Genomic DNA, 11,192 nt, shown 5'->3' on the forward strand with positions numbered 1-11,192 from the left:
GATCTGTACAGGGGGTGATACATACTTGGTCAAATGCTTAGAATTTCATATCACACAATGCAAATACAAAATGCCACCACATGTGACTAACTAAGAAGTCATGATATTCATTGCACTAGAAGAAAAATCATTATTTAATTGCTAAATTAGGTAATGTGATAACTAGAAAGCATTTGGCCAGTAGGTATCCATAGTAACAGCACATCTGAACTCAGATAATAGTGCTGCCCCAGATAATACTCCACAAAGTAGGAGGACTCCATTCCTAAAGAATCATACTAAGTTTTCAGCTCCTCTGCTGTTTCCATTATCATCACATTTCTGAAAGCCATCCTGAGTTATAATAAAAATTAACCGTTTCTGTGAAACATCCTTACATCTCCTAAATGTCTGCCAAAACTTTGGAGATATCCCTACCATTATATTCATGCCCTACAGCTACAGGAAGGTGCCCTTTATTCTCAGAAACATGAGGCTTTGGCTGCTAAAATCCATCACCATTGGAAATACATATTATACCTGCTTATACCTATATTGCAAGTCACTCTGGTGCATCTCTCTTCAAGCAAAATCATCACTGAAATCAACAAAAATGGTGTATAGATTTCAAGATTCAGTTTACAATTCTTTATCTTGTTGTATATATCTAAGGGAATTATCTCTGCTACTTATTCCCAAATAGCAGTTTGGTTGGGTTTTTCCCCCTCCATTCAGCACTTACCTACCTTTAACTAACAGTAAAAGAAAGGGGGGGAGGAAGTATGCTGCTTTGCAGAGGCAGGGCTTCTTCCCTGTCTCTGTCTCCTGAGAATTTGCAGATACCTGTTTGTGACCCACGCTGACCCAGCTGCTATTCTGTTTCCCAAGGCTTCTTTCCCTCAAAGACACACAGAAACCAAGTATATCTTTCTTCTTCTGCTGCATAGACTTATGAAACAAATGAAGATGTAAGAGATTGCTTCAAAGCTGTGAACAAATTTAATGTCTAAATTCTACAGATCCTCACCAGTCCATTGCAGGAAACCCCAAAAGCTTTGTGTTGTGGGATTTATCTCCTAACCCCTGGAGATGACTCCCCCAGAACCAGTCCTACCACCCCAGACAGGCACATGCACAGAATCCCTTCGCTCAGCATCAAGTGCTGAAGAGCATTCTGGGTTGGAACATGATGTCATTACTAATTAGGGCTTCATGGGAACCGCAAATTGATCTCAGATTTTCCTGGGCTTAGAAATCATTCAGGAGGAAAAAACCCTGAATATAAGCATTTCTGTTAAGCGTAATGAAAGAGGACAGCTCTTTTGGCTTCTTCATCATGTAATAAAGATATTTTCCCCTGCTGTTAAAAAGGGTGTGATTAACCGATTCTTCATGGAGAATATCATGTCATATGTATGACTGGCAATAACAGCAGATTAGGGAAAGGACTAATCTGGGAAAGAATGCCAAACAGCCAGATCTACTAGGCACAGAATATTCTTCTAAGGAAAAGGATAGCAGAAGCCCTGCTCATATCTTTCCAACCTTTGCAAAGGAAGCATGGGATGATCAAAGCTACACACCGGAGCGGAGAGGGGAGAGATCAGCGTCCAGGAGCCTCACCTCAGAGCGACAAGAGCCACTGAGGAGGGAGCCTCAAGTCCTCAACAGGACTTGCCCAGGACTCGGAAGCTCAGCTCCCGCGAGGGGCTGACTCACAGGGGGCGGAGCCAGGAGGCTCGGTGGCAGATTCAAACCGGCCACCAACAGCCACTCTCGATCAGTTGCTGAGGTGAGTAGCTTGAGAGAGGACGCCTGCAACACCGGAGCGGAGAGGGGAGAGATCAGCGTCCAGGAGCCTCACCTCAGAGCGACAAGAGCCACTGAGGAGGGAGCCTCAAGTCCTCAACAGGACTTGCCCAGGACTCGGAAGCTCAGCTCCCGCGAGGGGCTGACTCACAGGGGGCGGAGCCAGGAGGAGTGGCACCAGCTGGGAGTGGATAAAAATCTTTCCCAGGGAGCGCGGCGAACAGAGCCGGCAAACAGAGAGCGTCGAGGCAGAGGGTCGAGGCAGAGAGCGTCGAGGCAGAGGGTCGAGGCAGAGAGCGTCGAGGCAGAGGGTCGAGGCAGAGAGCGTCGAGGCAGAGGGTCGAGGCAGAGAGCGTCGAGGCAGAGGGTCGAGGCAGAGAGCGTCGAGGCAGAGGGTCGAGGCAGAGAGCGTCGAGGCAGAGGGTCGAGGCAGAGAGCGTCGAGGCAGAGGGTCGAGGCAGAGAGCGTCGAGGCAGAGGGTCGAGGCAGAGAGCGTCGAGGCAGAGGGTCGAGGCAGTTTGCGCGGCAGTTCGCGCGGGCAGGCGAGCGGGCAGGGAAGCGTTCCAACCGCCTCATCGAGAGGACTCGCCTGGAGTACAGGAGGGGGAAGGAGTGCTGAGGACGTAGACGGATTGATTGACCAGATAGATCATGGTTACAACACGATCGAAAGCTGCAGTGAGTACTAATGTGGGTATCCAGACTGAGCCTTCCTGCAGACATGCAGCTGTGCAGGTCTCTGGCTGCAGCGAATGCCTGAGCCTGGCACTTGTATTGGAGGGAGCCAGTGATACTGCTTGTGTTCGCTGTGAGCAAATAAATGACCTGCTCAGGCAGGTGGCTGAACTGAGGGAGGAGGTAGAAAGGTTGAGAGCCATTAGAGAGTGTGAAAGTGAAATAGATTGGTGGAACCACGCCCTAAGGCAAGGACAGAGGGAAGTGGTTCAACAAGATATGGATCCCCTTCCCTCCTACCATCAGACAGAAGGAGAGAGCTTAATGGACAAGGATGGATGGAGGGAGGTTCCTCCTCGGAGAGGTAAGCGAAAACCCTCACAATCCCTTCCTCCCTCCCAGTTGCCCTTGAATAACAGGTACGAGGTCTTGGAACTTCAGGGCCAGGTGAATGGAGATGGTGAGGCAAATCTATCTAGTGAGTCACCCAGGGCTAGTCACTCACCCACATACCTCAGAACTTCTCCAACCAAGAAGAAAAGAAGAGTAATTGTGGTGGGTGACTCCCTTCTGAGGGGAACAGAAGGGCCCATTTGTCGACCGGATCCACCCCACAGGGAGGTCTGCTGCCTGCCTGGGGCTCGGATTAGAGATGTTAAAAAGAAGCTCTCTGAACTGGTGCAGCCGTCTGACTACTACCCACTGCTGGTTTTTCAGGTTGGCAGTGACGAAATTATTACGAGGAACGTAAGGGCAATGAAGAGAGACTACAGGGCCCTGGGACGGCTGGTTAAAGGGTCTGGAGCGCAAGTGGTGTTTGCCTCCGTACCTGTTGCAAGCGAGGGTGAAGGGATATATAAGAAGACTCTGCAGGTTAATGTATGGCTACGTGACTGGTGCCAAAGGCAGGGGTTTGGGTTTTTCAGTCACGGGCTGCTGTATGGGACACCTGGTTTGCTGGTGACAGGCGGGATACACCAGTCCCAGAGAAGAAAAAGGGTTTTGGGGCAGGAGTTAGCAGGGCTTATTGACAGGGCTTTAAACTAGTTATGAAGGGGGGAGGGGATTTAACAGGGCCTGTTGGGGACAAGCCCAAGAGGAACATGCTAGGGATTGAAGGATGGCGGGCTAAGGAGGACTATCAATCTCTTGTTTCACTTGTGGGAAAGGATAGCTTTTTAGACCCTGTCCCGCAGGGGAAAAAGGGTACTAGGACTGGCTCCCTGAAATGTCTGTACACCAATGCACGCAGCATGGGGAATAAACAGGAGGAGTTAGAAGTCTGTGTGCGGGCTAAAGGTTATGATCTAGTGGCGATTACAGAGACATGGTGGGACAGTTCACATGACTGGAATGTGGTCATGGATGGCTATGTCCTTTTTAGGAAAGATAGGTCAGCAAAGCGAGGTGGTGGAGTGGCTCTTTACGTGAGAGAGCAACTAGAATGTATTGAGTTCTGTCCGGGGTCGGATGAGGAGCAAGTGGAATGTCTGTGGGTACGAATCAAGGGGCTGACTGGCACGGGTGATACAGTTGTGGGGGTCTATTACAGACCTCCTGATCAGGACGAAGGAGTTGATGAGGCTTTCTACAGGCAACTGGAAGTAGCCTCGCGACTACATGCCTTAGTCGTCGTGGGGGACTTTAATTACCCCGATATTTGCTGGAAGACTCACACAGCCAGTCATTCACAGTCTAGGAGGTTCCTCGAGTGCATTGATGATAATTTCTTAATGCAAATGGTGGACGTACCAACTAGGGGAGCAGCGCTGCTAGATTTAGTACTCGCCAACAAGGAGGGTTTGGTCGAAGTGGTGACGGTCAATGGCAGCCTTGGCTGCAGTGACCATGAGATGGTGGAGTTTAGGATCCTGTGTGGGAGGAATAGAATACCTAGCAAAGCCACAGTTCTGGATTTCCGAAGGGCCAACTTTGGCCTCTTCAGTCAACTGCTAAGGGAGGTCTCATGGGAAAGTGTACTAGGCAGTAAAGGGGCTCAAGATAGTTGGTTAGCATTCAAGGACCGCTTCTTCCAAGCTCAGGATCAGAGCGTCCCAATAAGTAGGAAGTCAAGTAAGGGATCTAGGAGACCGGCGTGGTTAAACAAGGAGCTGCTGGGCAAACTCAAGTGGAAAAGGAGAATCTATGGATTATGGAAGGAGGGGCTGGCCGCTTGGGAGGAATATAGGACAGTTGTTAGAGGATGTAGGGAGGCAATTAGGACAGCTAAGGCCTCCTTGGAACTCAATCTTGCTAGTCGGGTTAAAGACAATAGAAAGGGCTTCTTCAAATACATAGCAAATAAAACTAACACAAGAGGCAATATAGGCCCACTGCTGAACGAAGTGGGTACCCTGGAGACAGAGGATATAAAGAAGGCAGAGGTGCTGAATGCCTTCTTTGCCTCTGTCTTTACTCCTGCAGACTCTCCCCGAGGGCCCCGGATTTCTATAGCCCCAGAAGGAGTCAGGACAAAGGAGGAGTTTGCTTTGGTAGATGAGGATTGGGTTAGGGATCAGCTATGCAATCTGGACATCTGTAAATCGATGGGTCCGGATGGAATGCACCCACGGGTGCTGAGGGAGCTGGCGGAGGTCATTGCTAGGCCACTTTCCATCATCTTTGGTAAGTCGTGGGAAACGGGCGAGGTGCCTGAGGATTGGCGGATGGCAAAGGTCACACCAATCTATAAGAAGGGCAAGAAGGAGGACCCGGGTAATTATAGACCGGTCAGCCTTACCTCCATCCCTGGAAAGGTGATGGAACAACTTATTCTTGACTCCATCACTAGGCATATCAAGGATGAGGGGGTCATTAAGAACAGCCAACATGGTTTTATGAGGGGGAGGTCATGTATGACCAACCTTATAGCCTTCTATGAGGAAGTGACTAGGTGGAGGGATGATGGTAGAGCGGTAGATGTAGTTTTTCTTGATTTCAGTAAGGCATTTGATACTGTCTCCCACAGCATCCTCATAGATAAGCTAAGGAAGTGTGGGCTTGACGATCAAGTAGTGAGGTGGATCGAGAACTGGTTGAAAGGAAGAAGGCAGAGAGTTGTGGTCAATGGCGCAGAATCTAGCTGGAGGTCTGTGACTAGTGGAGTTCCTCAGGGGTCGGTGCTGGGACCGGTGCTGTTTAATATTTTCATCAATGACCTGGATGAGGGAACTGAGTGCACCCTCAGCAAGTTTGCTGATGACACAAAACTGGGAGGAGTGGCTGACACACCAGAGGACTGTGCTGCCATTCAGCGAGACCTGGACAGGCTGGAGAGTTGGGCGGGGAGAAACTTGATGAAATTTAACAAGGGCAAGTGTAGAGTCTTGCATCTGGGGAAGAACAACCCCATGTACCAGTACAGGTTGGGGGTTGACCTGCTGGAAAATAGTGAAGGGGAAAGGGACCTGGGGGTCCTGGTGGATAGGAGGATGACCATGAGCCAGCAATGTGCTCTTGTGGCCAAGAAGGCAAATGGCATCTTAGGGTGCATTAGAAAGGGAGTGGTTAGTAGGTCAAGAGAGGTTCTCCTCCCCCTCTACTCAGCCTTGGTGAGGCCGCATCTGGAATATTGTGTCCAGTTCTGGGCCCCTCAATTCAAGAAGGACAGGGAATTGCTTGAAGGAGTCCAGCGCAGAGCCACAAAGATGATTAAGGGAGTGGAACATCTCCCTTATGAGGAGAGGCTGAGGGAGCTGGGTCTCTTTAGCTTGGAGAAGAGGAGACTGAGGGGTGACCTCATCAATGTTTACAAATATGTAAAGGGTAGGTGTCAGGATGATGGAGCTAGGCTTTTTTCAGTGATATCCAGTGATAGGACAAGGGGCAATGGGTGTAAACTGGAGCATAGGAAGTTCCACGTTAACATCAGGAAGAACTTCTTTACTGTAAGAGTGACAGAGCACTGGAACAGGTTGCCCAGGGGGGTTGTGGAGTCTCCTACACTGGAGATATTCAAGGCCCGCCTGGACAAGTTCCTGTGTGATGTACTGTAGGTTACCCTGCTCTTGCAGGGGGGTTGGACTAGATGATCTTTTTAGGTCCCTTCCAACCCTTGGGATTCTGTGATTCTGTGATTCTGTATTCATATGAAAGACTCTAATGATCTAACTCCAAGTCTTTTTCCATCCTACAGGTCAGTGCTTGAAGGTCTGGGGTATAGGCCTTTGCAGTATTGTCTTCTGCTAGCACCCAACCAGCCACAGGAGATGCATGTCTGGAAGCTGCTTCAATCGAGGCAAGAGCTGATGAAGGCATGGATGTAGGCAGTGTGCAGGGTGACACCCAGGCAACATGAGATAGGAGTGGGGAGAGAAAGGGAAACTTGTAGTTACAGGAGAAGGAAATGCAGGTCTAGAACAGCTCCAGGGTTGCAGAAGAGAGAGAGAATTATAAAAGCAAAGATTGAGAAATGGGGCAGAGTAGACGATGTACATATCCAAGCAGCAACAGTTATGCAGCACAACATTAGAAGCAACACACACTGAAGCTGTAGAAAAACAGCCTGGAAAAAAGGATATGCAGTGAAAGGAGCCATGGGGTGAGACCTGAGCTTTGTAAGCACTAAGGGAGAATACAACGTGCGATTTTTTGGGCACAGCTTTTTGCACACTAGGGCTAGAACAGAAGGTGCCAAATTGTTGAAGAGACATGAGAGCTGCCAGTTTTCCAATTGCTAAGTTAGAAAATTGGCACGTTTAACCAGGGGAGGTTTTTGAGGAATACAAAAGAAACAAGAAGTATTAGAAGACACGTCAGAGTCTTCAGCAAGTTCACAGAAGTGCTGCCGATATCCAAACAGCCATCACTTACTTCAGTAGGTCCCAAGAAGAGCAGCAACAGACCTGTCTGAACAACACTAGGAAGGTATCATTTAAGCTCAGGAGACACAAGCATTATCAGTGATTGATATCCCTTATGTGCTCTGCCCTCAAATAGATGTCAACTGTAGAATGCCATGCCGTTGAAAGTATGGAGATGACAACATGGAAGCACTCAGCAGCAGCCTGTAAAGAAGCAAATGCACCTGCAGAGGCACATGGTAAAGTTGTGTTCTTGGATACAGAAGTAGATGTAACAGCACAGAAATTGATAAACCAGCTCATCTCTGAGTAAGTTAGAACACAGCCATGATCCCTGCATCTTGTAACGCTTTTAGCAATAAAGAATGACAAGTCAGTAACATGAAAGAGCAGAACTCATTCACTGGAGGCTACTATTTTTTCTTGACAGTCTGATAAAAATATAGGGAGGGCCAGATTACACACAAAATGATGATACTACTGTTCACTAACTACTACTACTATTAATGGGCTAAGAAGTCTAGCCCATTTTCCTTCTGCTTTACACATTTTTCTCAGTGAAGCATTCAGCTAAGACAAGCTATTAATTTTACAGACTTTCCTTAAGTATAATTTAGTTTAACCAATAGGATTATTTGTCTCTATTTTCTGCGGTGAAAATATTTTACCGTTCCAAACCTCACATCCTTTAGAAAGTTCTGCATCAAGTTTCCTTTCTTCTGATAGTGGTCATAGAAGTAATTCAGTGCAACCACTGTAATAAGCCAGCCAGCATTCTGTTTTCAATATTATGTAAGTAATGGCTGTAATTAAGGCAACCAATGACTGCCAACAAAAAAAATGTACCCATTAATTTAGCAAGTTTATTTCTTTCACAAGTATCTACTTTTTTTTAATTCTAGACTGAATGAACATTACTTATTTGAAATAATTAAAAGAAAAGCAGAGGTACAGCCAGCCAGGTAGGTGCTGTGCTTCTAGATTTATCCTTATGTTTACCTTACCTTTCACACTAATTCTTCTGCAGTGTCTGATAAGCAAAATGTATTAACTGCTCATACATGAATGAGGCTGCTTCCAAAACCCTACATGCTCATTAGAAAGTGCAGAGGAACTTAACAGTATTTGCACATTTGCTTGTTACTATATATATGCATTTTCTAAAAAATGATGCAGTTAATCATTAGCTTCCACTCTAAGTTAACTTTGTCTTTCCTGAAACAAATCTTTGTTCTGTTGCCTGCACAGCTCAAAAATTTTGTAACTCCTGCATTTGGTCAATTTTAGTTATCGAATTAATGAAATTTATATTATAAATAATATAATCGATAAAGTACTTATATTGTGTAAATATTACGCGTAGCAAAGAACTTCTGCTGTTTTCCACCACTGAGCCTGTGAAAAGATGTACTAGAAAGAATAGGAAGAGCTTTTGGATAAGAAAATATTGACCAATTATCAAGAGTGTTTGTTGCAATTACATGTGATCAAATTCCAGTATAATCTCATAACAAAAGAAAGGGCTTTTAAAACAGCTGCTGTCACACAGAAATTTGACCCTAAAATAGAAAGTACTGGGACAAGCATTCTACAATAATTGTAAGTTAAATTCTAGCTCTATTAAAGCCAAAAGTAAAACTCTGATTTACTTTATCAGATATGATGTTGGAGAACTTAAGCCCTTTGAAATGGAGTAGCATTAAATACTACCATACATTTTGAAGTAATAACACATGCCCATAATACAGGATTATTGATGTTTGTGTAAGGCTTTCACAGCCTTGGAGGGCATCTGCTATAGGAAGTCAAAAGAAAAGTTGGCTGGGTTTTTCATTCAGAGCAAGCAACAGAAATCTCGTAAGAAATAAAAATACTTTTCCCTTACCTTTCAGGTACTTTCATCTGTCTGATTCAGAGCCCTTCTGATGCAGCCACCACTTGCAAAGGTAATTTGAACAAGCTGGAAGATCACCAAGTCCTCTCCTCTTCCCACTCCAGCTAGAAACCAGCAGCAGTCCCTGCAGTGAATTTAAGTCCCCATTGACCAGATGAAAGGAACCAATAGAGGCCTTGGGGTGTTTCCCTTGCATAAACCACCTAAGGAGCATGCTGGCCCTGGGAGCAATTGCCCTAGTCAGCATCAGTCTGTCACACTAGCATAAAGAATCATCTCCTATTTGTTTTATGCTCTGTTTCTACTTAAAAGCCAGAAAGCCTTTCCAGCCCTGCAAATCTGGCGGCAAACATCCCAGAATTATCTCTGAGGCCCACGTATTGAGAAGCACATTTGTAGTACTAATGATGTGAAATTCAGCTGGAGTAACACAGAAAGTTAAAATAAAACACCTTAAAAACCAGCAGTAAACACAATACTGCACTTACCCAGCACAGTAATACTTAACCCCCCCCAAAAAAAACCCAAAACAAACAAAAAACCCCAAACCAAACTAACCTTGAGAACTTAAGATAAAGCAAATTACATTTTGTAGGCATTGTTAAAGTACCTGCATGATTATTTTAACCATGTGCATTATTGAGCTCAGTTTTCAGCTAACAAACTCTCTCAGATTCATCCCATCTGCTTTGCTTAATGCAGCCTCGGCTGTGCTGAGGGAGCTGAAGGTGGCAGCAGCCTAAATCATGCCTCATTAGCCTTTGCCAATCTCAGTCACTGCAATGGGGGTGAAGTTGAAGAGAGTGTACTTACGGTGCTGAACACAGCAAATACCACCAACTCACACTGAGGCTCCAAGCTTTCTCACTTAGTTTGCATTTAGTAAAGCTGTATGTACCAAACATTCTGTCCTAGGCAGCCCTGCTACAGAAAGGGAAAGGCAGTGCTGCAGTGCAACACAACTAGTTTCACCTCCACAGCTGGAAAAGTACTGGTGACACAGGCAATGCTTCTTCAGCCCTGGCTGAAGAAATGATTCTCCTTCCCATACTCCTTAGTTCCTCACTCAGCCGGACCACCTAGCAAACACAGGGAGACCAAGGGGAAGTGGAACAAAATATTGTAGGAAAAAAATGCACACTCTAACATCCAAATCACCTTTGATCATATCTGTCTCTCTGCTTTATTTGCCCTGCTAATATTCTACAGATTGCTGGAAAGCTGAAAAAATAGCAAATTATAGATCATAACATCAGGAAACAAAGCTTGAAATTCTCACCCTGCAGACACCAGAAACCTTTCAAGCCAGTCATGCATCAACACACAATATCACCAGGAAGCATGGCCACAAGCAGCCCGAGTTTTGAACTGGATGCTCTCAGGATTGCAGCCCACAGACTGAGAATTGTCTGTTGCTGCAGTTTCTCTCATGCAAGTTTAAGAGCAGTCTTTCCTCTTCTCAGAGTATGAAGAGAGCACAGAGAGATGGGAAACAGAGCCAGTGACAAGCATCTCACCTCTCTGGGGCTCATGAGACCCATCTAAAGCAAGGAAAACTGAACATAGCTATCCCTCTATGCCTGTTTAATGCTCTGTGTAACAGGTATTAGTGGTTTCAGCCTGGCACATCCACAGGACAAAAACCATCAGGACAGCTAACACCTAGGTTGGCAAGGCAGCCAGAAACTGAAGAGGCTCTGGAGAATTAACCACTTCATCAACACCAAAAATGGCTTCTTTGCACTGATCACCATCACCTGCCCCATCAGCCTATGTGGGTAAGTTATTGAGGAACCTGTTGCTGCTCACTCCAGCATGCATAATAAAATTTGACTGCATTAGCCTGCCAATCTGGCCCCTTCTTCCAGGTTACACCTGTGTACCTCAGAACCAGTATAATGTACCAGGCATTGAAGTAAAAGGCCAGGCACACAGACAAAAAGCAGCATGAGAAAAAGAGAGAATCTGGCTTCTCGCTGGAATTTTTGGGTGTAGGTAACAAGGTGACATGAACAGAAAATGTAAACAAAATT

General features: G+C 46.0%; 1 protein-coding gene across 1 annotated transcript in view; it reads right to left on the minus strand.

Moving 5' to 3' along the window:
* The window catches only part of TNN (tenascin N), a 30,950-nt gene extending 20,236 nt beyond the window's left edge, over positions 1-10,714 (minus strand). Inside the window, exons 1-3 of the mRNA XM_065674149.1 lie at positions 10,439-10,714; positions 10,132-10,238; positions 9,151-9,283 (exon numbers count right to left, since the gene is read on the minus strand). The gene's annotated coding sequence lies outside the window, so the exon portion shown is untranslated. The remainder of the gene's footprint in view (positions 1-9,150; positions 9,284-10,131; positions 10,239-10,438) is intronic.
* Between the last annotated feature and the right edge of the window lie 478 nt (positions 10,715-11,192).

The sequence above is a fragment of the Lathamus discolor genome, chromosome 3 (assembly GCF_037157495.1).
Source record: "Lathamus discolor isolate bLatDis1 chromosome 3, bLatDis1.hap1, whole genome shotgun sequence".
Taxonomy (NCBI): Eukaryota; Metazoa; Chordata; class Aves; order Psittaciformes; family Psittacidae; genus Lathamus; species Lathamus discolor.